Raw genomic sequence first — 26,839 nt, 5'->3', positions numbered from 1 at the left:
GCCTTTCCTCAGTGGTTAGAATACATCAAAGTGACCAAGTCAGCACTTCAACAGAAGATGTTGGACATTGAAAGTGAGAAGGTAGACAGACACGCGACATCAGCCAAGGGGAACTCCGGCAATGTGCCCCAACAATTCTGACCTTGAGCTGTGCTAGGATATGTTCTGCAAGCAGAAGGGCTACCTGGATGAAGAGTTGGACTTCAGGAAGTGTTCCATGGACCAGGCTCATAAGGTAAGCCGCCCTCAAATCTCCCGCCGGACCACTGATGGACGAGGATTGCGGCCCAGAGGATCCTGGAGCTGGAGGCCATGTTGTACGAGGCGCTACCGCAGCGGGACTGCCCCGCCACGGACGGCGAAAAAGCCAGCCACGCTGGCGTGAATGACGTGCTGACGGCGGATCAGAGAGAAGAGCTTAGGAGCGCCGTGGACCAATGGAAGCGAGCCCTGATGTGCGAGTTGAGGGAGCGCGACGCTTGCATCCTCCAAGAGAGAATGGATCTGCTGCACAGCGCGCAACAGGTAAGGGCCCAAAGCCAGCCCGGCACTTACTTGCACGCTTACTGGCTTTTGAATGCCACTTTCCATTTGTCCGTCCTAGAGGAACAAAGAGCTGAAAGAATTCATCGAAGCTCAGAAGAGACAAATCAAACAATTGGAGGAGAAGTTTCTGTTTCTCTTTCTATTCTTCTCCTTGGCCTTCATTCTGTGGCCCTAACACCAGCTGGTGAGTGAGCTCCAGCGGCACCGCACTCGACACCTCCGATACACTGCCAGCCGGTCTCAGACGTTGGCAGACGCTCCGATGCCAACGTATACCCCCCGCCACGGTGACAGAGGCACCGCGTCACACCGGCGCTCATCCAATCAGAAGGCAGGAAAAGCAAATTCACATGCAGGGCACTTTTGAACCAGAAGAGAGCGCCACAAAAAACGGTTGTTGCCCCAAACGCGCACTAAAAAGGGTCAGAATAACAAGAGTCCCACTGGCCAGCCGGGGCCACCCGTCCAGCTGTTTCTTCAGGGGGGAAAAAAATTGGAGTCACCGGTGAGTACATTTTGCATTTAGCTCTGCTTTTCTGCTTCTGTCTTCAAGTGTGTGGCATCCTGCGATCAAAGAGTCAGCCAACCCCAAAGCGGTTGACCTCAACGTCCCACCACCATGCCTACCAGAGCAGGTGACGTGATGCTTTGGACATCCTTCCGTCTCAGATGCCCAAAAGTACTCTTTGCCACATCTGCGGCAATACGGTGTCTTTTCAAAGGTGCAAATAAATCCAGCGTGGGCGGAACACGCACGTCTTCGGTTTTTCCCGCTTTGTTTGTGTGACAGCTGTTGTGAAAATTTTATACAAATAAAGTTGTATAGTACAGGTTTGGCCAAGCCGCAACTCCCGAACCGCATGCGGCTCTTTTATGTTCATATCAACATTTGTGTGTGTGTGTGTGTGTGTGGGGGGGGGGGGGGGGGGTTGTGCGTGTTGGCTTCACTTGAGTTCAATTTGGTATTTTGGTCAAAAGCGCATGTGGTGAAATTCCACAAAGTAGGATGGGCAAACACATTTCTTTAAACTATGAGTGTCAATTGGGCTCTCGAAATGGCAGGGAAAAGATGCACAGCAAAACGAAAATACGTAGATGAACACAGGACGTTTTAATCAGAGTGGGAAAGTTTCTATTTTTTGTTGAACGTGATGGCAAACCATTCTGCCTGATATGTCAGACCTCAGCGCATTTCAAAGATTCAAATCTTCAGCGCCATGCACTTCAGCTCACTCCATGCTAACATTGATCAGGCGTCGAACCCGCATCATCATGCTTAAGAGGTGGCCATGCTAACCAGTGCGCCATTATGTCAACGCATAATAACTAAGTCTACTGGTCAAAACAGCGGTTACTATATGACGTCGCTACGTCGTGGTCACGTGACGCAGACAAGACGTCAATGGACGTGGGCAGAGTTAACTTGTTTAAAAGGGAGTAGGCAGAAGAAATATTTAATTTATTTAAATCTATTTTGAGTGCACACCATTATGCCAATGCATAACAACTGTAAATCTACTAAACAAAACAGCGGTTGCTATATGACATCTGCCACGTCGTGGTCACGTGACATACGTGACGTCGATGGGCGTAACTTTCGCCGGAATTCAAATCCGCGGGGAGAGTTAACTTGTTTAAAAGAGAGTGGGCAGAAGAATTATTTAATTTATTTAAATCTATTTGGTGTGTGCGCCATTATGTCAATGCATAACAACTGTAAGTCTACTAAACAAAACAGCGGTTGCTATTTGACGTCTGCCACGTCGTGGTCACGTGACGCGGACGTGACGTCGACGCCTACTTTACATCCCACCGATCACAGGACTCCTCGGCTGCATAACCGTGCCCCCTTCCCAACCAATCGGATTTGCTATACGCGAAAACGACGCCAATGGAAAGAGCTTCCGCCCAAATTTAAATCCGTGGGCGTGGCTCGCAGCAGGAAGTAGGAAAATGGCGGCGATGTTGACAAAGACACAGCGGATGGTAACATACGACTAACAAGAGAAATATTTTTATTTTCTGCTTGCAACTGGACCGTCCAGAGCGAACACGGTAAGTACAACTCATCGTTTTTAAAAAGAAGTACTTTTGTTGCCCTGAAAAGCGAGTGAGCGTGGCGTTTGTGGGGGACGTCGAATTTCGACGATTCTTTCTGGTCAACGGTTGTAAATGATTGTGTTGATTAAAAAAGAAAACTTGATGTAACTCTACTTTTAACTGCCGTTTCAGATAGATTTGGAATTGCATCACATCCAATTTTGCCTAGAGCGTACACGGTAAGTAACACTCGTTGTGTTTAAGGAGATTTACGTTTGTAATAGCAGAAGTGTAGCCGCGTTGCGTTGTACGTGTGAATGTTGGTCCGGGCGAAATGTTAATGTTTAATTTCATTCCTTTAGGTTCCACGGTGTTTGTTGGCTGCAAGTTTTCCACTGCAAGAAGAGGCTCATATCATTGACCAGGAGCGAGCTACAATGGTGAGTAGCCATAACATTTATGTTAAACACTTCCTATTTCATGTCTAACAGTACTTGATTTAACAAATAACCATAAATAAATACAGTGTGGGCACTGAAGTTAACATATGTGATTATACTGCCTAATCTGTCACCGAGTAGATTGTTGCAAAGTAATATAAGATCCAAAGTTGTAATTCAGAATAGTTTTCAAAAGAAGGCCATTAGAATTATATACAAGTCTGATTACCCTGAACAAGCTATTAATTAAATCACAAATACTTCAATTCAAAGATTTGGTAGATTATCAGACAAATAATGTCTAACAGTAATTGATTTAACACATCACGATAAGTAGATTGAGTGTGGGCACTCTCAAGTTAACATATGTGATTATACTGCCTAATCTGTTACAGAGTATGTTGTTGCCAAGTAATGTAGAATAGATCCAAAGTAGTAATCCAGAATAGTTTTGAAGAGGCCATTAGAATGATAAACAAATCTGATTACCTTGAACATAATAACAAGCTAAGTGTTTAATATGTCCTATGAAGTCAAAATTGGGCACCATCATGTGGTGAAATTTGGAATTGCATCACATCCAATTTTGCCTGGGAACAAACAGATTACATAAATCTTAGTTTTGAATAAGCCACTCCTTCTCAAACAAGTAAACTCTGCCCATTTTGCGCAGTAGATGTTCTGTTAATATCTAGTATTTATACAAAGTCATAATTTAAATTGCTTTCAACCTTCATTCATCGGTTCAACCAACATTACTCGCTCTTATTACCAACTTGTATTGATTTAACTAAGCGTTTAATACTTCCTATCAGGTCTCAAATCGAGATTTGGCAAAATACAATTTCAGCAAATCCAATTTTGCCAGGGAACAAAAATAGATTAAATAAACTAAATAAGTCCTCTTCCCATTAAATAAATCAGAAAAGTCTGTCTTGTAACCAGTCCTCTTCAAACAAGTAAAGTCTGCCCATTTTGTGCCGTAGATTTTGTGTCTATGCCTAGTATTTAAACAAAATCATAATTTAAACGACTTCTTTCCTTCATTCACTTTGGAAATTTGGAATTGCAGCAAATCGAATTTTGGCAGGGAACAAAAATAGATCAATTAAACTAAATAAGTCTTCTTCCCATTAAATAAATTAAAAAAGTCTGTCTTGTAACCAGTCCTTTTCAAACAAGTAAAGTCTGCCCATTTTGTGCCGTCGATTTTGTGTTAATGCCTAGTATTTATACAAAATCATAATTTAAAGGACTTCATTCCTTCATTCACTTTGGAAATTTGGAATTGCAGCACATCAAATTTTGCCTGGGAAGAAAAGTAGATTAAATAAATTTAATAAGTCTTACTACTTCCCATTAAATAAATTAAATACGTCTTACTTGTTCCCACTCTTTTTCAAAACAGTAGTTTAAAACGAGGGCCCTTCACTCAATCTTTAACCTCAACCCCGCACGTTGTGTTGTATCTGTGAATGTTGGTTGTGGCCAAATGATAGTTTTCTTTCATTCGTTTAGGTTCCAAGAAAACTTGATGTAACTCTACTTTTAACTGCCGTTTCAGATAAGCGGGTATTACGTCGCAGTCAAATGCCGCGGATATGACGTAATTGCCCGAACCTCCGCCAAAATTCAAATCTGTTGGCGCGATGGCCGTGAGCCACTGAGCAGCGACGATTATCAACAGAAATATCTTTATTTTCTGCTTGCAACTGGACCGTCTAGAGCGTACACGGTAAGTAACACTCATTGTGTTTAAGGAGATTTACGTTTGTAATAGCAGAAGTGTAGCCGCGTTGCGTTGTACGTGTGAAAATTGGTCGAGGCGAAATGTTAATGTTTAATTTCATTCCTTTAGGTTCCACGGTGTTTGTTGGCTGCAAGTTTTCCACTGCAAGAAGAGGCTCGTATCATTGACCAGGAGCGAGCTACAATGGTGAGTAGCCATAACATTTATGTTAAACACTTCCTATTTCATGTCTAACAGTACTTGATTTAACAAATAACCATAAATAAATACAGTGTGGGCACTGAAGTTAACATATGTGATTATACTGCCTAATCTGTCACGGAGTAGATTGTTGCAAAGTAATATAAGATCCAAAGTTGTAATTCAGAATAGTTTTCAAAAGAAGGCCATTAGAATTATATACAAGTCTGATTACCCTGAACAAGCTATTAATTAAATCACAAATTCTTCAATTCAAAGATTTGGTAGATTATCAGACAAATAATGTCTAACAGTAATTGATTTAACACATCACGATAAGTAGATTGAGTGTGGGCACTCTCAAGTTAACATATGTGATTATACTGCCTAATCTGTTACAGAGTATGTTGTTGCCAAGTAATGTAGAATAGATCCAAAGTAGTAATCCAGAATAGTTTTGAAGAGGCCATTAGAATGATAAACAAATCTGATTACCTTGAACATAATAACAAGCTAAGTGTTTAATATGTCCTATGAAGTCAAAATTGGGCACCATCATGTGGTGAAATTTGGAATTGCATCACATCCAATTTTGCCTGGGAACAAACAGATTACATAAATCTTAGTTTTGAATAAGCCACTCCTTCTCAAACAAGTAAACTCTGCCCATTTTGCGCAGTAGATGTTCTGTTAATATCTAGTATTTATACAAAGTCATAATTTAAATTGCTTTCAACCTTCATTCATCGGTTCAACCAACATTACTCGCTCTTATTACCAACTTGTATTGATTTAACTAAGCGTTTAATACTTCCTATCAGGTCTCAAATCGAGATTTGGCAAAATACAATTTCAGCAAATCCAATTTTGCCAGGGAACAAAAATAGATTAAATAAACTAAATAAGTCCTCTTCCCATTAAATAAATCAGAAAAGTCTGTCTTGTAACCAGTCCTCTTCAAACAAGTAAAGTCTGCCCATTTTGTGCCGTAGATTTTGTGTCTATGCCTAGTATTTAAACAAAATCATAATTTAAACGACTTCTTTCCTTCATTCACTTTGGAAATTTGGAATTGCAGCAAATCGAATTTTGGCAGGGAACAAAAATAGATCAATTAAACTAAATAAGTCTTCTTCCCATTAAATAAATTAAAAAAGTCTGTCTTGTAACCAGTCCTTTTCAAACAAGTAAAGTCTGCCCATTTTGTGCCGTCGATTTTGTGTTAATGCCTAGTATTTATACAAAATCATAATTTAAAGGACTTCATTCCTTCATTCACTTTGGAAATTTGGAATTGCAGCACATCAAATTTTGCCTGGGAAGAAAAGTAGATTACATAAATTTAATAAGTCTTACTACTTCCCATTAAATAAATTAAATACGTCTTACTTGTTCCCACTCCTTTTCAAAACAGTAGTTTAAAACGAGGGCCCTTCACTCAATCTTTAACCCCAACCCCGCACGTTGTGTTGTATCTGTGAATGTTGGTTGTGGCCAAATGATAGTTTTCTTTCATTCGTTTAGGTTCCAAGAAAACTTGATGTAACTCTACTTTTAACTGCCGTTTCAGATAAGCGGGTATTACGTCGCAGTCATGTGCCGTGGATATGACGTAATTGCCCGAACCTCCGCCAAAATTCAAATCTGTTGGCGCGATGGCCGTGAGCCACTGAGCAGCGACGATTATCAACAGAAATATCTTTATTTTCTGCTTGCAACTGGACCGTCTAGAGCGTACACGGTAAGTAACACTCATTGTGTTTAAGGAGATTTACGTTTGTAATAGCAGAAGTGTAGCCGCGTTGCGTTGTACGTGTGAAAATTGGTCGAGGCGAAATGTTACTGTTTAATTTCATTCCTTTAGGTTCCACGGTGTTTGTTGGCTGCAAGTTTTCCACTGCAAGAAGAGGCTCGTATCATTGACCAGGAGCGAGCTACAATGGTGAGTAGCCATAACATTTATGTTAAACACTTCCTATTTCATGTCTAACAGTACTTGATTTAACAAATAACCATAAATAAATACAGTGTGGGCACTGAAGTTAACATATGTGATTATACTGCCTAATCTGTCACGGAGTAGATTGTTGCAAAGTAATATAAGATCCAAAGTTGTAATTCAGAATAGTTTTCAAAAGAAGGCCATTAGAATTATATACAAGTCTGATTACCCTTAACATAACAACAAGCTATTAATTAAATCACAAATTCTTCAATTCAAAGATTTGGTAGATTATCAGACAAATAATGTCTAACAGTAATTGATTTAACACATCACGATAAGTAGATTGAGTGTGGGCACTCTCAAGTTAACAGATATGATTATACTGCCTAATCTGTTACAGAGTATGTTGTTGCCAAGTAATGTAGAATAGATCCAAAGTAGTAATCCAGAATAGTTTTGAAGAGACCATTAGAATAATAAACAAATCTGATTACCTTGAACATAATAACAAGCTAAGTGTTTAATATGTCCTATGAAGTCAAAATTGGGCACCATCATGTGGTGAAATTTGGAATTGCATCACATCCAATTTTGCCTGGGAACAAACAGATTAAATAAATCTTAGTTTTGAATAAGCCACTCCTTCTCAAACAAGTAAACTCTGCCCATTTCGCGCAGTAGATGTTCTGTTAATATCTAGTATTTATACAAAGTCATAATTTAAATTGCTTTCAACCTTCATTCATCGGTTCAACCAACATTACTCGCTCTTATTACCAACTTGTATTGATTTAACTAAGCGTTTAATACTTCCTATCAGGTCTCAAGGCAAGATTTGGCAAAATACAATTTCAGCAAATCCAATTTTGCCAGGGAACAAAAATAGATTAAATAAACTAAATAAGTCTTCTTCCCATTAAATAAATCAGAAAAGTCTGTCTTGTAACCAGTCCTCTTCAAACAAGTAAAGTCTGCCCATTTTGTGCCGTAGATTTTGTGTCTATGCCTAGTATTTAAACAAAATCATAATTTAAACGACTTCTTTCCTTCATTCACTTTGGAAATTTGGAATTGCAGCAAATCGAATTTTGCCAGGGAACAAAAATAGATCAATTAAACTAAATAAGTCTTCTTCCCATTAAATAAATTAAAAAAGTCTGTCTTGTAACCAGTCCTTTTCAAACAAGTAAAGTCTGCCCATTTTGTGCCGTCGATTTTGTGTTAATGCCTAGTATTTATACAAAATCATAATTTAAAGGACTTCATTCCTTCATTCACTTTGGAAATTTGGAATTGCAGCACATCAAATTTTGCCTGGGAAGAAAAGTAGATTAAATAAATTTAATAAGTCTTACTACTTCCCATTAAATAAATTAAATACGTCTTACTTGTTCCCACTCCTTTACAAAAAAGTAGTTTAAAACGAGGTCCCTTCACTCAACCTTTAACCCTATTTATTCACCTTCTAGGCTAAGTGTTAAAGGCTAAGTGTTAAAGGCTAAGTGTTAAAGGCTAAGTGTTAGAGGCTAAGTGCCAGAGGCTAGGCGCCAGAGGCGAGTTTTTGTGGGCTGAAGTTTTAGTGGGGTTAGTGTGAATACAATCCAAAAGAATACAACAGAATACAATACAATAGAATATAATACATAGATTAAATTCAATAGCTCTTACTACTTCCCATTAAATAAATTAAATACGTCTTACTTGTTCCCAATCCTTTTCAAAAAAGTAGTTTAAAACGAGGGCCCTTCACTCAACCTTTAACCTCAACCCCGCACGTCACATTGTGTTGTATCTGTGAATGTTGGTTGTGGCCAAATGATAGTTTTCTTTCATTCGTTTAGGTTCCACGGTGTTTGTTGGCTATGTTTTCCACTGTCAGAAGGATGAAAATACAAAGTACAACGCTTGGACGTGGGCGAAGACGTCACCGGTGAGTCCTTCCTTCCTATTTATTTACCTTCTAGATGCTAGAGGCTAAGTGTTAGAGGCTAAGTGTTAGAGGCTAAGTGTTAAACACAATACGAACAACACAACGATACTGCACTGAACAACACGATACCGCACTGAGAAACACGATACCGCACTGAACAACACGATACCGCACTGAACAACACCATGCCGCACTGAACACCATGCCACACTGAACAACACCATCCCGCACTGAACAACACCATGCCGCACTAAACAACACCATGCCGCACTGAACAACACCATGCCTCACTGAACGACACCATGCCGCACTGAAAGACACCATGCCGCACTGAACGACACCATGCCGCACTGAAAGACACCATCCCGCACTGAACACCATGCCGCACTGAACAACACCATCCTGCACTGAACAACACCATCCCGCACTGAACAACACCATGCCGCACTGAACAACATTATGCCGCACTGAACATTATGCCGCACTGAACAACACCATGCCGCACTGAACAACACCATGCCGCACTGAACAACATTATGCCGCACTGAACAACACCATGCCGCACTGAACAACACCATGCCGCACTGAACAACACCATGCCGCACTGAACAACATTATGCCGCACTGAACAACACCATGCCGCACTGAACAACACCATCCTGCACTGAACAACACCATTCCGCATTGAACACCATGCCGCACTGAACAACACCATCCCGCACTGAACAACACCATCCCGCACTGAACAACACCATGCCGCACTGAACAACATTATGCCGCACTGAACAACATTATGCCGCACTGAACAACACCATGCCGCACTGAACAACACCATGCCGCACTGAACAACACCATGCCGCACTGAACAACATTATAACGCACTGAACAACACCATCCCGCACTGAACAACACCATGCCGCACTAAACAACATTATGCCGCACTGAACAACATTATGCCGAAATGAACAACACCATGCCGCACTGAACAACACCATGCCGCACTGAACAACACCATCCTGCACTGAACAACACCATCCCGCACTGAACAACACCATGCCGCACTGAACAACACCATGCCGCACTGAACAACACCATGCCGCAATGAACAACACCATCCCGCACTGAACAACATTATGCCGCACTGAACAACATTATGCCGCACTGAACAACACCATGCCGCACTGAACAACACCATGCCGCACTGAACAACGCCATCCTGCACTGAACAACACCATCCCGCACTGAACAACACCATGCCGCACTGAACAACATTATGGCGCACTGAACAACATTATGCCGCACTGAACAACACCATGCCGCACTGAACAACACCATGCCGCACTGAACAACACCATGCCGCAATGAACAACACCATCCCGCACTGAACAACACCATGCCGCACTGAGCAACACCATGCCGCACTGAACAACACCATCCTGCACTGAACAACACCATGCCGCACTGAACAACACCATTCCGCACTGAACAACACCATGCCGCACTGAACAACATTACGCTGCACTGAACAACACCATGCCGCACTGAACAACACCATGCCGCACTGAACAACACCATGCCGCATTGAACAACACCATGCCGCATTGAACAACACCATGCCGCACTGAACAACACCATCCTGCACTGAACAACACCATGCCGCATTGAACAACACCATGCCGCACTGAACAACACCATCCTGCACTGAACAACACCATCCTGCACTGAACAACACCATGCCGCACTGAACAACACCATGCCACACTGAACAACACCATGCCGCACTGAACAACACCATGCCGCACTGAACAACATTATGCCGCACTGAACAACATTATGTCGCACTGAACAACACCATGCCGCACTGAACAACACCATGCCGCACTGAACAACATTATGCCGCACTGAAAAACACCATGCCGCACTGAACAACACCATCCCGCACTGAACAACACCATGCCGCATTGAACAACACCATGCCGCACTGAACAACACCATCCCGCACTGAACAACACCACCCCGCACTGAACAACACGATCCCGCATTGAACAACACCATCCCGGACTGAACAACACCATGCCGCACTGAACAACACCATTCCGCACTGAACAACACCATGCCGCACTGAACAACACCATGCCGCACTGAACAACACCATGCCGCACTGAACAACATTATGCCGCACTGAACAACACCATGCCGCACTGAACAACACCATCCCGCACTGAACAACACCATGCCGCATTGAACAACACCATGCCGCACTGAACAACACCATCCTGCACTGAACAACACCATCCCGCACTGAACAACACCATGCCGCACTGAACAACATTATGGCGCACTGAACAACATTATGCCGCACTGAACAACACCATGCCGCACTGAACAACACCATGCCGCACTGAACAACACCATGCCGCACTGAACAACATTATGCCGCACTGAACAACATTATGCCGCACTGAACAACAGCATGCCGCACTGAACAACACCATGCCGCACTGAACAACACCATGCCGCACTGAACAACACGACGTCGCACTGAACAACACGACGCCGCACAGAACAACACGACGCCGCACAGAATAACACAATACCGCACAGAACAACACAATACCGCACAAACAGTTTTAGATAATATTACGTCGCAGTCATGTGACGCGGACATGACGTCAATAGGCGGAACTCACGGCAAAATTATAATCCGTGGGCGTGGCTTGCAACAGGAAGTAGGAAAGCGGCAGTTCTGGCAAACAAGACACAGCTGTTAGTAACACGATGACTAACAAGGCAAATATTTTTGTTTTCAGCTTGCAACTTGACCGTCTAGAGCGTACAAGGTAATTACAACTGTTTGTTTTTAGCCCTGAAAAGCAAGGGAGTGTGGCGTTTGGGAGGAATGTCGAACTCGGCGTCTGCTTCCAGCCACAGACGCCAAATTTCGACGATTATTTCGACTGGTCAACGGTTGTAAATTATTGCGTTGACTAAAAACTTTATTTAACTCTACTCTTAACTTTGCCGTTTCAGATATGCGGGTATTACACCGCGGAAATGACGTCAATAGGCTGAACTCTCGCCAAAATTCAAATCTGTGGGCGCAATGGCCTTGAGCGAGACACCGGATACAAACACGACGATTATCAACAGAAATATCTTTATTTTCCGCTTGCAAGTGGACCGTCTAGAGCGTACACGGTAAGTACAACTCATTGTGTTTAAAAAGATTTACGTTTGTGTAGTTTGCGTTGCGTTGTATCTGTGAATGTTGGTTGAGGCTAAATGTTAATGTTTAATTTCATTCCTTTAGGTTCCACGGTGTTTGTTGGCTGTATGTTTTCCACTGCAAGAAGAGGCTCGTATCATTGACCAGCAGGAGCTACAATGGTGAGTACCCCTTTCGTCTTCCATTTATGTTAAACACTTCCTATTTCATGTCTAACAGTACTCGATTTAACAAATAACCATAAATAAATACAGTGTGGGCAGTCACGTTAACATATGTGATTATCCTGCCTAATATGTTTATCACAAATATGTCACTAATCACTAATATGTTTATTTGTTTATCACAACACCTTTGGACCTTCAGCAATCGATTATTTACCTTCATCTACATAGAGACAGAACGATGGTGTCTTAAACATCTCATTCATTTCACCAAATAACTTCACGCAGGTGGATAACGGCCGTCTCGGTCACGCTATGTTGCGTGATGCAGTTTTGAAGAACCAAATGCATTTATTCAATGAATAAGTCAAGCTAGTTCTATGTTTATGATGTTGTAAGTTACGGTACCGATTGAAGTTGAGTTCGAAGCCAGTGGAAAACAGCGCTGCGTTTGTGCTCTCCAGGTACAAATGTTGTGATCTCTGACTGACGACCGGGCGAGACTCGAGTAAGAGATGTCCAAACGAGCTCCGGCAGGGCGGGCCAAGGCGGAGCGAACGGACGCCCTTCAGGCCGCCAATGACGAGCTGAGAACCAAACTGATGGACGTCCAGTTAGAACTTCAGCAGGAGAAGAACAAGGTGAAAACCTCAACAGACAGACACTGCCTGCCTCCCTGCCTGCCTCCCTGCCTGCCTCCCTGCCTGCCTCCCTCCCTCCCAGTTTTCCCGATGTAGATTAGACATGCGTGTGCCATGACTGTGTCAGCCTACATCAACAAATGCACCGAGGACGTCAGCACCACTAAGAATATCATCACCCGGGGCAACCAACGACCCTGGATGACTGAGGAGGTACGTCAAACGCTACGAGCGCGGAACTCTGCCTTCAAGTCTGGCGACAAGGAGACACTGAGGACAGCGAGAGCCAACTTGAACCGTGCCATCAGGATAGCGAAGCGAGACCGCAGTCGAAAATTTCAGGATCGTTTCCACGACGTCAAAAACATCAGGAGTATGTGGCAAGGCATACGGGCGATTACAGACTACAACTCACCCTCCCCCCCCCCGGTGGGTGTAGTTGATGCTGACTTTCTAAATGGTCTAAATAACTTCTTTGGGAGGTTCGAGGCACTAAACGGCACTCCAGCAGTTAAAACTGTCCCCCATCAGGAAGAGGAGGTACTCTGCCTTGACTCCGCCGATGTGTTGAAGACCCTGAGGAGAGTCAACCCCTGTAAGGCCCCTGGCCCCGACAACATTCCTGGGCGTGTGTTCAGGGAATGTGCAAGTCATCTGGCTGGGGTCATCACAGACATTTTTAACACCTCGCTGGGCCAAGCCACAGTGCCGGCGTGCTTTAAGACTGCCTCCATCATTCCGGTGCCGAAGAAACCTCAAATCACCTCATTTAATGATTACCGGCCTGTTGCACTGACTCCGGTTATGATGAAGTGCTTCGAAAGGCTGCTTAAAGGTCACATCGTTTCCAGACTCCCCCTATTATTTGACCCGTTCCAGTTTGCCGACCGGCAAAACCGCTCCACTCAGGACGCCATCTCCTCCGTTCTTCACCTGAGCCTGGCTCACCTGGAGGAGAAGAACACCCATGTGCGGAGGCTGTTCCTGGACTTCAGCTCAGCGTTTAACACCATCATCCCACAGCATCTGGTAGGAAAATTGGAACACCTGGGCTTCAACACCCCCCTTCGCAACTGGCTGCTAGACTTCCTCACCAACAGACCTCAGTCAGTCCGGGTCGGACAGAACACCTCTGATGTCATCACCCTCAGCACAGGCTCCCTTCAGGGCTGCGTCCTGAGCCCCCTGCTGTGCACCCTGATGACACACGACTGCGTCCTCAGGTTCACCACCAATCACATCGTGAAGTCAGCAGACGACACAACGGTGGTGGGGCTCATCAGAGACAACAACGACCTGGACTACAGAGAGGAGGTGGAGCAGCTGGTGGGCTGGTGCAGAGAAAACAGCCTGATCCTGAATGAGGAGAAGATGAAGGAGATCATCGTCGACTTCAGGAAAAAACAGCCTCACCACGCTCCACTGATCATCAACAGCTCAGCTGTGGAGGTGGTCAGCACCACCAAATTCCTGGGGGTCCACATCACAGAAGACCTCACCTGGACTATGAACACTACGGCACTGGTCAAGAGGGCACAGAAGCGCTTGTACTTCCTGCGGAGGATGAGGAGAGCCCACCTGCCCCCACCCATCATGAGGACGTTCTACAGGAGCACCATAGAGAGCATTCTGACAAGCTGTCTCTCTGTGTGGTGTGGAGGCTGCACCGCCTCCGATTGGAAGAACGTGAGGAGAGTGGTGAGGACAGCAGAGAGGATCATAGGGGCTCCTCTTCCCTCCATTCAGGACATTTCATCTCAGCGCTGCATGTCCCGTGCCCGTAACATCATCAATGACCCATCACACCCCCACCATGGACTGTTCTCCCTGCTGCCCTCTGGGAAGAGGTTTGCAGCATCCGCTGCAGGTCCACCAGGTTCTGCAACAGCTTTTTCCCTGCTGTCATCAGACTGTTGAACACTAGAACTGTTGAGCTCTAAACTGAACTCTGCATCACACATTCACAGAACTGTACTTTATGACACTACGGACCTCTATCTTGCACTATCTCGCACTACCAACTTTACTGAACTTGTATAAACCCTTTAAATAGAAGTTTAATACATGGTTTAGCATTCCTCTGCACACTCTTGAATACTGTTTTGCCTACTTGCACTATTGCATAATTATCACTGCTGCACTTTATACTTATTTTTAATATATATATATATATATATATATAGTATATATGTATATATATATATTTTCATAGGATATGTTACTTCTATTCAACTGCAATATCACTACTTTGTTGTAAGACGTATGCAACGGAATTTCGTTTTGTATGCACCATGTGCAGACAAGATGACAATAAAGTTTGTCTAAGTCTAAGTCATGTCAGGTCAGCTGTCTGGAGAGAGAGAGAAGTCAGGACCTGCGGGCGGAGCACCACCGTGCCACCGCCGCCATGACGGAACTCAAAAGCAAACTCCATGAGGAGAAGCAGAAAGAGTTAGCCATTACCAGGGAGACATTACTGCGGCAGCATGAAATGGAGCTGATGAGAGTGATCAAAATCAAAGATGGAGAGATCCAGCGACTGAATGCCTTGGTCCTCAGCCTGAGGGACGGCTCCATGGACAAGGTGATCCGCTCTATCCGTGTCTGACTATCCGCACGCCACGTCGGGCTTCGATGCGGCCGCTACCGTATTGTGTAGCTTGTCCCCAGTAAGCGTCGCGGCGCTCCGTTGCGGTCTCAACGGCCCGGTGTGGCGCAATGTCTGCTCAGGTGAGGAGGGGGGGCGCTTTGCTGGCGGAGGTGGAGGAGACGCGGCGGTGTCGGGAGACCGAGCGGTGTCGCCTCCACCAGGAGCGCGGAAGAAGCCCTGGCAGCGGCCCAGCAGGCCTGGCAGTCCCGAGCGGCCGAGCTCCGATCGGCTCATCACCAGCATCGGGAGGAGCTGAGCCGAACCAAGAGAGACTGCGAGAGGGAGATCCGCCGACTGGTAGGACTGATCAGATGCGCGGTGCGTGGCTATGTTCCCAATTTCGTTGTATACCTGCAGTGCAATGACACCTAAGGCATTCTATTCTATTCTATTTCACAAGAAGAAAATGTCCGGTTGCTCGCTTCGCTTTTGTCACAGCAAAGGTGTTCTAGTCGATTCCAGAAAAAAATTGGCCGGTTGCTCTCTTTGTTTTTGTCACAATTCTGGCAAATGAGTTTGCCCGCCTGCCTGAGCGCTCCCCGTTTGTACATCCAGACGGATGAGATCAAGCTGAAAGACAGAGCGGTTAGTGTTTTGGATGAAGCCCTGGGGCCGGCCACGTCCACCGCCTTCAGCTGCAGACTCAGGCTGCCGAGCAGCAGATCGCTGCCCTGAGGGATTCCCAAAGGGCGGGCCTAAACTACCCTGGAAGTGGGGTCAACGCCGCTACTAGCAATCCTCTTCATTGCGTAAGCCACCTCATCACACACTTGCAGTACGCATGACTTAGTTCGTTGCTGGAGGAAGGTAGCACAAAAACAGTTTTGAACTTTGAACGAGTGCTTGTGTGTGTGTGTTGCGGGGCGTTTTCAGTCTCAGGAGGATCGGGACACGCGACGGTTTCATCTGAAAATCGCTGAGCTCAGCGCAGTCATCAGGAAACTGGAGGATCGAAACGCCCTGCTTTCTGAAGAGCGCAATGAACTGGTAATTTATTGACGGCACGCTTGAAGGTTTGCGCTACGTTTGATGCGCGCCATCCAGCGAGGCACCCATTGCGCTTGCTTATTAGTTGAGCGGCGCGGCGAGTCGGTTGCCTGGTAGATGTCTTTTATTGGGAGCCAAAGCCACGATTCCGTTCAAACCGATGCAAAAGGAATGGATACGTTCTGGCCCGCGTGTTGTGCGTCTTTCACATCCCGCACTTCATGCTTGCAGCTAAAGCGACTGAGAGAAACAGAAAGCCAGTTTCTGCCACTCCTGTACAAAAACAAACGCCTGAGCAGGAAGAATGAAGAACTCTCGCTGGTGCTGTGTCGCCTTGAAAACAAAGTGCGCTTTGTCACCCAGGAGAACGAGGAGATGGCAAGCTTGGTAAGTCGACGCGGACAACGGCGGCGTGCCAACAGAGTCCACTGCATTTGTGTTCCACAGAGAAGGCCTAGTTCGCTCAATGACCTGGACCGCGGTTGCGGCCAGCAGGACGGTGAAATGGAGTTCCTTCAAGTTGTGGAGCAGCGGCACATCATCGACGACTTGTCCAAGGTCTTCAGGCAGGCGACTCGGTGCACGTACGGCAGCGCCGCGCTCGCTCGCTGTCGCCAGGAAACCTTTTCCGTCCAAAGCTTGGCCGGCGGCCGCCATCCAAAAAATTGGCCCCTTAAATTCCGACCTTTCAAGCAGGAGCATTGTGCGCACGCGTTTGAACACGCTTTAGACTTGTTTTGCCGTTTTCAGCAGCTCAAAGCTCCCGTTTTGTCAGCGCCTTTGCCACTCGCTGTGCGCTGAAAACGACGGACTTGCCCGGCTGCTCAGCCCGTCAACCATGAGCCGCGAGCGCGACGTCATTGTCCGTAGGCAGCTAGTGGCAAAATGCACCCTGTTAGAGTTGCGCTCGCTCCAACTTATTTTGCAAGAACCACACGGGAGACAAGTAAGTTCTTTTGGACACCTGCAGGTGGAGAGTCCATCCGTTGTACGAATGAAGTCTGACTCTCGGCTCCTGCACGAGCATTTTAATTAAGAGAAACAGGGTGGGTGTAAGAGTGGATTGAATAGAGGAAGCCCTTGACCTCTAGTCAAAACATAGCAAGGGGTGTTTTACGACTTTGTGTAGGAAGGGATAAGCGATAGGGATAAATAAGGGATAAATAATATTATTTATTACAGGTCGCAGTCAAAGTCAAAGCAACACAATGATACGATAAAGATAATCTGGAAAACCCTGACACACCCTGTAGTTGTCACTTTTGGAAAAGACGAGCGTCCCTCCAATCATCGCCGGTGACGTGTTTTTCAGGCTCTGGAGACAGGAGCTCATGTCAGAAATGTCATTGTGAGTCGCGTTTGTTTCTGCGCCGGAGCCGTTCGTTCCCTTTGCATCCAAAGAATCTCAAAGGCGGATTATTTGTGTCGACAGGAGAGAGATTTGCTGCTACGATACCGACGTCGAGAATCTCTGAGGAGGAACAAAGCGTGAGGTCCTGCAAGGTGAGTCTGTTTGTTTGCGGCTGCTTGGTGTTGCGCAAGATGAAATGGCCTTTTTCTCGCTATCGTTCCTCTCGTCGATTCATCGTGAGGTGTCGCTTCAGTTTGTTCAGAGAGATGTTTGCTTCCGCGCCCGCAGGTCATCGAAACATTTTACGGCTACGACGAAGACGTGTTGGTGGACTCGGACGGATCGTCCTTGTCTTTTCACACCGACAGAACCCCCGACACGGAACCCGAAGAGGTAGCCCGCCATTTCTGCCAGCGTATTGGCACCAAACATTCCTCTTCAGCCTGGAATCGGACTCGTCTTTGCGTCGCGGGTGCTTTGTCGCCGGTCTGACTGATTCTGGTACTAGTGCTGTGTTGCATTGGTGTGTGCATGAAGAGGCGGAGCTTCGCTACCGCCAGCTGACGCAAGAATATCAAGCGCTGCAACGAGCCTACGCTCTGCTAGCCCAGACCAGCGAAAGGGGACTACGACGCCGAGAAGGAGATCAAGGTGGCGCCCCTTCCCGCAACCCCCGGCCGGGTCGCAGCCTCCCCGTTCTCACCCAGCCTCGGGTGTTCTCTGGTCTGAAAGGAGGAGGAGGAGCCTCCCTCCTCCTCCTTTCAGACCAGAGAAAAGCTGATGGTAGAAATGGGTCACTATCAAAGCAGAGTAGCAGATCTGGAGTCAGCGCTGAAGCAACAAGGACAGGTAAGCTCATCAATGAGCACACCTTTTTCTCAGACAAAATAGCTACATTCTTCAGTCACTCATCCGTCTGGCATTACTGGACCAACCCCCCCCCCCCCCCGAACGTGGCTGGGAAAATGCGGAGAAAAGCAAATGTCATTTTCCAGTCAACCAAAGAATTTGTGGATGAAAATGACACAACATTCCAAAGCTGTCCACGCGTTTGTCTCTTCTAGAATGTCAAGTGGGTGGAGGAGAAGCAGCTGCTGCGTCAGAGCAATCAGCAGTTGGCCGAAAAGGTGACGGAAAGAAAGGCGCTGGGCGGAGTCGCTTGGCGTCACACCTGTCGGGAAGCCCCGCAGATGAGGTCTGACTGTCTTTTCAGGTCAGGCGGATGGAGGCGGAAGAAGCGCGTCTGAAAGAGCACATCCAGGATATCCGAGACCAAAACGAACTGCTTGAGTTCCGCATCCTGGAGCTGGAGGTGGGAAGACTCGCACAAGCGTGTTGAGGCCAGAGATGTGACGGACGGACGGACGGACGGACGGACGGATGCATGCCTCTGCCTTTCAGGAGAGGGAGTGGCGCTCCCCCGTCTTGAAGTTTCTGCAAGTCCGTTTCCCAGACGGCCTCAGCCCTTTGCAGATCTACTGCGAGGCCGAGGGCGTGAGCGTACGTAAGGCGTCCCTCGCAACCCTAACCTTAACCCGAGGTCCCAGAACACCTTACATTGCTCCTTGCGCCTTTCCCCCGGACATCGTCATCAGTGATCTGATGAAGAAGCTGGACATCCTGGGCTATAACGCCGTAAGTGTATGTCGAACTCCTTATGTTCGCACTCCACGAGACTCGGCGGCTCAAATGTGACTTTTGGAAGGCTTTGCGCTGAAAGAAGCTTGTTGACGCTGTGCCTTTGGGCTCTTGCAGAATCTCACCAACGAGGAGCAGGTGGTCGTGATTCACGCCAGGACCCTTCTCACCCTAGCCGAGAAGGTAACGCGCACGTCCACGCACGCTCTCGCATTCTGCTTATGTGACAGCAGCCTTTCCTCAGTGGTTAGAATACATCAAAGTGACCAAGTCAGCACTTCAACAGAAGATGTTGGACATTGAAAGTGAGAAGGTAGACAGACACGCGACATCAGCCAAGGGGAACTCCGGCAATGTGCCCCAACAATTCTGACCTTGAGCTGTGCTAGGATATGTTCTGCAAGCAGAAGGGCTACCTGGATGAAGAGTTGGACTTCAGGAAGTGTTCCATGGACCAGGCTCATAAGGTAAGCCGCCCTCAAATCTCCCGCCGGACCACTGATGGACGAGGATTGCGGCCCAGAGGATCCTGGAGCTGGAGGCCATGTTGTACGAGGCGCTACCGCAGCGGGACTGCCCCGCCACGGACGGCGAAAAAGCCAGCCACGCTGGCGTGAATGACGTGCTGACGGCGGATCAGAGAGAAGAGCTTAGGAGCGCCGTGGACCAATGGAAGCGAGCCCTGATGTGCGAGTTGAGGGAGCGCGACGCTTGCATCCTCCAAGAGAGAATGGATCTGCTGCACAGCGCGCAACAGGTAAGGGCCCAAAGCCAGCCCGGCACTTACTTGCACGCTTACTGGCTTTTGAATGCCACTTTCCATTTGTCCGTCCTAGAGGAACAAAGAGCTGAAAGAATTCATCGAAGCTCAGAAGAGACAAATCAAACAATTGGAGGAGAAGTTTCTGTTTCTCTTTCTATTCTTCTCCTTGGCCTTCATTCTGTGGCCCTAACACCAGCTGGTGAGTGAGCTCCAGCGGCACCGCACTCGACACCTCCGATACACTGCCAGCCGGTCTCAGACGTTGGCAGACGCTCCGATGCCAACGTATACCCCCCGCCACGGTGACAGAGGCACCGCGTCACACCGGCGCTCATCCAATCAGAAGGCAGGAAAAGCAAATTCACATGCAGGGCACTTTTGAACCAGAAGAGAGCGCCACAAAAAACGGTTGTTGCCCCAAACGCGCACTAAAAAGGGTCAGAATAACAAGAGTCCCACTGGCCAGCCGGGGCCACCCGTCCAGCTGTTTCTTCAGGGGGGAAAAAAATTGGAGTCACCGGTGAGTACATTTTGCATTTAGCTCTGCTTTTCTGCTTCTGTCTTCAAGTGTGTGGCATCCTGCGATCAAAGAGTCAGCCAACCCCAAAGCGGTTGACCTCAACGTCCCACCACCATGCCTACCAGAGCAGGTGACGTGATGCTTTGGACATCCTTCCGTCTCAGATGCCCAAAAGTACTCTTTGCCACATCTGCGGCAATACGGTGTCTTTTCAAAGGTGCAAATAAATCCAGCGTGGGCGGAACACGCACGTCTTCGGTTTTTCCCGCTTTGTTTGTGTGACAGCTGTTGTGAAAATTTTATACAAATAAAGTTGTATAGTACAGGTTTGGCCAAGCCGCAACTCCCGAACCGCATGCGGCTCTTTTATGTTCATATCAACATTTGTGTGTGTGTGTGTGTGGGGGGGGGGGGGGGGGGGGGGTTGTGCGTGTTGGCTTCACTTGAGTTCAATTTGGTATTTTGGTCAAAAGCGCATGTGGTGAAATTCCACAAAGTAGGATGGGCAAACACATTTCTTTAAACTATGAGTGTCAATTGGGCTCTCGAAATGGCAGGGAAAAGATGCACAGCAAAACGAAAATACGTAGATGAACACAGGACGTTTTAATCAGAGTGGGAAAGTTTCTATTTTTTGTTGAACGTGATGGCAAACCATTCTGCCTGATATGTCAGACCTCAGCGCATTTCAAAGATTCAAATCTTCAGCGCCATGCACTTCAGCTCACTCCATGCTAACATTGATCAGGCGTCGAACCCGCATCATCATGCTTAAGAGGTGGCCATGCTAACCAGTGCGCCATTATGTCAACGCATAATAACTAAGTCTACTGGTCAAAACAGCGGTTACTATATGACGTCGCTACGTCGTGGTCACGTGACGCAGACAAGACGTCAATGGACGTGGGCAGAGTTAACTTGTTTAAAAGGGAGTAGGCAGAAGAAATATTTAATTTATTTAAATCTATTTTGAGTGCACACCATTATGCCAATGCATAACAACTGTAAATCTACTAAACAAAACAGCGGTTGCTATATGACATCTGCCACGTCGTGGTCACGTGACATACGTGACGTCGATGGGCGTAACTTTCGCCGGAATTCAAATCCGCGGGGAGAGTTAACTTGTTTAAAAGAGAGTGGGCAGAAGAATTATTTAATTTATTTAAATCTATTTGGTGTGTGCGCCATTATGTCAATGCATAACAACTGTAAGTCTACTAAACAAAACAGCGGTTGCTATTTGACGTCTGCCACGTCGTGGTCACGTGACGCGGACGTGACGTCGACGCCTACTTTACATCCCACCGATCACAGGACTCCTCGGCTGCATAACCGTGCCCCCTTCCCAACCAATCGGATTTGCTATACGCGAAAACGACGCCAATGGAAAGAGCTTCCGCCCAAATTTAAATCCGTGGGCGTGGCTCGCAGCAGGAAGTAGGAAAATGGCGGCGATGTTGACAAAGACACAGCGGATGGTAACATACGACTAACAAGAGAAATATTTTTATTTTCTGCTTGCAACTGGACCGTCCAGAGCGTACACGGTAAGTACAACTCATCGTTTTTAAAAAGAAGTACTTTTGTTGCCCTGAAAAGCGAGTGAGCGTGGCGTTTGTGGGGGACGTCGAATTTCGACGATTCTTTCTGGTCAACGGTTGTAAATGATTGTGTTGATTAAAAAAGAAAACTTGATGTAACTCTACTTTTAACTGCCGTTTCAGATAGATTTGGAATTGCATCACATCCAATTTTGCCTAGAGCGTACACGGTAAGTAACACTCGTTGTGTTTAAGGAGATTTACGTTTGTAATAGCAGAAGTGTAGCCGCGTTGCGTTGTACGTGTGAATGTTGGTCCGGGCGAAATGTTAATGTTTAATTTCATTCCTTTAGGTTCCACGGTGTTTGTTGGCTGCAAGTTTTCCACTGCAAGAAGAGGCTCGTATCATTGACCAGGAGCGAGCTACAATGGTGAGTAGCCATAACATTTATGTTAAACACTTCCTATTTCATGTCTAACAGTACTTGATTTAACAAATAACCATAAATAAATACAGTGTGGGCACTGAAGTTAACATATGTGATTATACTGCCTAATCTGTCACGGAGTAGATTGTTGCAAAGTAATATAAGATCCAAAGTTGTAATTCAGAATAGTTTTCAAAAGAAGGCCATTAGAATTATATACAAGTCTGATTACCCTGAACAAGCTATTAATTAAATCACAAATTCTTCAATTCAAAGATTTGGTAGATTATCAGACAAATAATGTCTAACAGTAATTGATTTAACACATCACGATAAGTAGATTGAGTGTGGGCACTCTCAAGTTAACATAAGTGATTATACTGCCTAATCTGTTACAGAGTATGTTGTTGCCAAGTAATGTAGAATAGATCCAAAGTAGTAATCCAGAATAGTTTTGAAGAGGCCATTAGAATGATAAACAAATCTGATTACCTTGAACATAATAACAAGCTAAGTGTTTAATATGTCCTATGAAGTCAAAATTGGGCACCATCATGTGGTGAAATTTGGAATTGCATCACATCCAATTTTGCCTGGGAACAAACAGATTACATAAATCTTAGTTTTGAATAAGCCACTCCTTCTCAAACAAGTAAACTCTGCCCATTTTGCGCAGTAGATGTTCTGTTAATATCTAGTATTTATACAAAGTCATAATTTAAATTGCTTTCAACCTTCATTCATCGGTTCAACCAACATTACTCGCTCTTATTACCAACTTGTATTGATTTAACTAAGCGTTTAATACTTCCTATCAGGTCTCAAATCGAGATTTGGCAAAATACAATTTCAGCAAATCCAATTTTGCCAGGGAACAAAAATAGATTAAATAAACTAAATAAGTCCTCTTCCCATTAAATAAATCAGAAAAGTCTGTCTTGTAACCAGTCCTCTTCAAACAAGTAAAGTCTGCCCATTTTGTGCCGTAGATTTTGTGTCTATGCCTAGTATTTAAACAAAATCATAATTTAAACGACTTCTTTCCTTCATTCACTTTGGAAATTTGGAATTGCAGCAAATCGAATTTTGGCAGGGAACAAAAATAGATCAATTAAACTAAATAAGTCTTCTTCCCATTAAATAAATTAAAAAAGTCTGTCTTGTAACCAGTCCTTTTCAAACAAGTAAAGTCTGCCCATTTTGTGCCGTCGATTTTGTGTTAATGCCTAGTATTTATACAAAATCATAATTTAAAGGACTTCATTCCTTCATTCACTTTGGAAATTTGGAATTGCAGCACATCAAATTTTGCCTGGGAAGAAAAGTAGATTAAATAAATTTAATAAGTCTTACTACTTCCCATTAAATAAATTAAATACGTCTTACTTGTTCCCACTCCTTTTCAAAACAGTAGTTTAAAACGAGGGCCCTTCACTCAATCTTTAACCCCAACCCCGCACGTTGTGTTGTATCTGTGAATGTTGGTTGTGGCCAAATGATAGTTTTCTTTCATTCGTTTAGGTTCCAAGAAAACTTGATGTAACTCTACTTTTAACTGCCGTTTCAGATAAGCGGGTATTACGTCGCAGTCATGTGCCGTGGATATGACGTAATTGCCCGAACCTCCGCCAAAATTCAAATCTGTTGGCGCGATGGCCGTGAGCCACTGAGCAGCGACGATTATCAACAGAAATATCTTTATTTTCTGCTTGCAACTGGACCGTCTAGAGCGTACACGGTAAGTAACACTCATTGTGTTTAAGGAGATTTACGTTTGTAATAGCAGAAGTGTAGCCGCGTTGCGTTGTACGTGTGAAAATTGGTCGAGGCGAAATGTTACTGTTTAATTTCATTCCTTTAGGTTCCACGGTGTTTGTTGGCTGCAAGTTTTCCACTGCAAGAAGAGGCTCGTATCATTGACCAGGAGCGAGCTACAATGGTGAGTAGCCATAACATTTATGTTAAACACTTCCTATTTCATGTCTAACAGTACTTGATTTAACAAATAACCATAAATAAATACAGTGTGGGCACTGAAGTTAACATATGTGATTATACTGCCTAATCTGTCACGGAGTAGATTGTTGCAAAGTAATATAAGATCCAAAGTTGTAATTCAGAATAGTTTTCAAAAGAAGGCCATTAGAATTATATACAAGTCTGATTACCCTTAACATAACAACAAGCTATTAATTAAATCACAAATTCTTCAATTCAAAGATTTGGTAGATTATCAGACAAATAATGTCTAACAGTAATTGATTTAACACATCACGATAAGTAGATTGAGTGTGGGCACTCTCAAGTTAACAGATATGATTATACTGCCTAATCTGTTACAGAGTATGTTGTTGCCAAGTAATGTAGAATAGATCCAAAGTAGTAATCCAGAATAGTTTTGAAGAGGCCATTAGAATAATAAACAAATCTGATTACCTTGAACATAATAACAAGCTAAGTGTTTAATATGTCCTATGAAGTCAAAATTGGGCACCATCATGTGGTGAAATTTGGAATTGCATCACATCCAATTTTGCCTGGGAACAAACAGATTAAATAAATCTTAGTTTTGAATAAGCCACTCCTTCTCAAACAAGTAAACTCTGCCCATTTCGCGCAGTAGATGTTCTGTTAATATCTAGTATTTATACAAAGTCATAATTTAAATTGCTTTCAACCTTCATTCATCGGTTCAACCAACATTACTCGCTCTTATTACCAACTTGTATTGATTTAACTAAGCGTTTAATACTTCCTATCAGGTCTCAAGGCAAGATTTGGCAAAATACAATTTCAGCAAATCCAATTTTGCCAGGGAACAAAAATAGATTAAATAAACTAAATAAGTCTTCTTCCCATTAAATAAATCAGAAAAGTCTGTCTTGTAACCAGTCCTCTTCAAACAAGTAAAGTCTGCCCATTTTGTGCCGTAGATTTTGTGTCTATGCCTAGTATTTAAACAAAATCATAATTTAAACGACTTCTTTCCTTCATTCACTTTGGAAATTTGGAATTGCAGCAAATCGAATTTTGGCAGGGAACAAAAATAGATCAATTAAACTAAATAAGTCTTCTTCCCATTAAATAAATTAAAAAAGTCTGTCTTGTAACCAGTCCTTTTCAAACAAGTAAAGTCTGCCCATTTTGTGCCGTCGATTTTGTGTTAATGCCTAGTATTTATACAAAATCATAATTTAAAGGACTTCATTCCTTCATTCACTTTGGAAATTTGGAATTGCAGCACATCAAATTTTGCCTGGGAAGAAAAGTAGATTAAATAAATTTAATAAGTCTTACTACTTCCCATTAAATAAATTAAATACGTCTTACTTGTTCCCACTCCTTTACAAAAAAGTAGTTTAAAACGAGGTCCCTTCACTCAACCTTTAACCCTATTTATTCACCTTCTAGGCTAAGTGTTAAAGGCTAAGTGTTAAAGGCTAAGTGTTAAAGGCTAAGTGTTAGAGGCTAAGTGCCAGAGGCTAGGCGCCAGAGGCGAGTTTTTGTGGGCTGAAGTTTTAGTGGGGTTAGTGTGAATACAATCCAAAAGAATACAACAGAATACAATACAATAGAATATAATACATAGATTAAATTCAATAGCTCTTACTACTTCCCATTAAATAAATTAAATACGTCTTACTTGTTCCCAATCCTTTTCAAAAAAGTAGTTTAAAACGAGGGCCCTTCACTCAACCTTTAACCTCAACCCCGCACGTCACATTGTGTTGTATCTGTGAATGTTGGTTGTGGCCAAATGATAGTTTTCTTTCATTCGTTTAGGTTCCACGGTGTTTGTTGGCTATGTTTTCCACTGTCAGAAGGATGAAAATACAAAGTACAACGCTTGGACGTGGGCGAAGACGTCACCGGTGAGTCCTTCCTTCCTATTTATTTACCTTCTAGATGCTAGAGGCTAAGTGTTAGAGGCTAAGTGTTAGAGGCTAAGTGTTAAACACAATACGAACAACACAACGATACTGCACTGAACAACACGATACCGCACTGAGAAACACGATACCGCACTGAACAACACGATACCGCACTGAACAACACCATGCCGCACTGAACACCATGCCACACTGAACAACACCAT

At 44.6% G+C, this 26,839-nt stretch overlaps 1 long non-coding RNA gene across 1 annotated transcript; it reads left to right on the top strand.

The window, feature by feature from the left end:
* Nucleotides 1-11,865: 11,865 nt before the first annotated feature.
* On the top strand, nucleotides 11,866-13,180 carry LOC148378242 (uncharacterized). Its single transcript, XR_015856059.1, has 3 exons — nucleotides 11,866-12,029; nucleotides 12,142-12,218; nucleotides 12,686-13,180. It is a non-coding gene; the product is annotated as an uncharacterized LOC148378242 (long non-coding RNA).
* The last annotated feature ends 13,659 nt before the right edge of the window (nucleotides 13,181-26,839 follow it).

Source organism: Syngnathus floridae, unplaced genomic scaffold (genome assembly GCF_059516105.1).
Source record: "Syngnathus floridae isolate MCC-2025c unplaced genomic scaffold, RoL_Sflo_1.0 HiC_scaffold_56, whole genome shotgun sequence".
Lineage (NCBI taxonomy): Eukaryota > Metazoa > Chordata > Actinopteri > Syngnathiformes > Syngnathidae > Syngnathus > Syngnathus floridae.
Note: the sequence above shows the minus strand (reverse complement) of the source record. Positions and strands in the feature narration are given on the sequence as shown.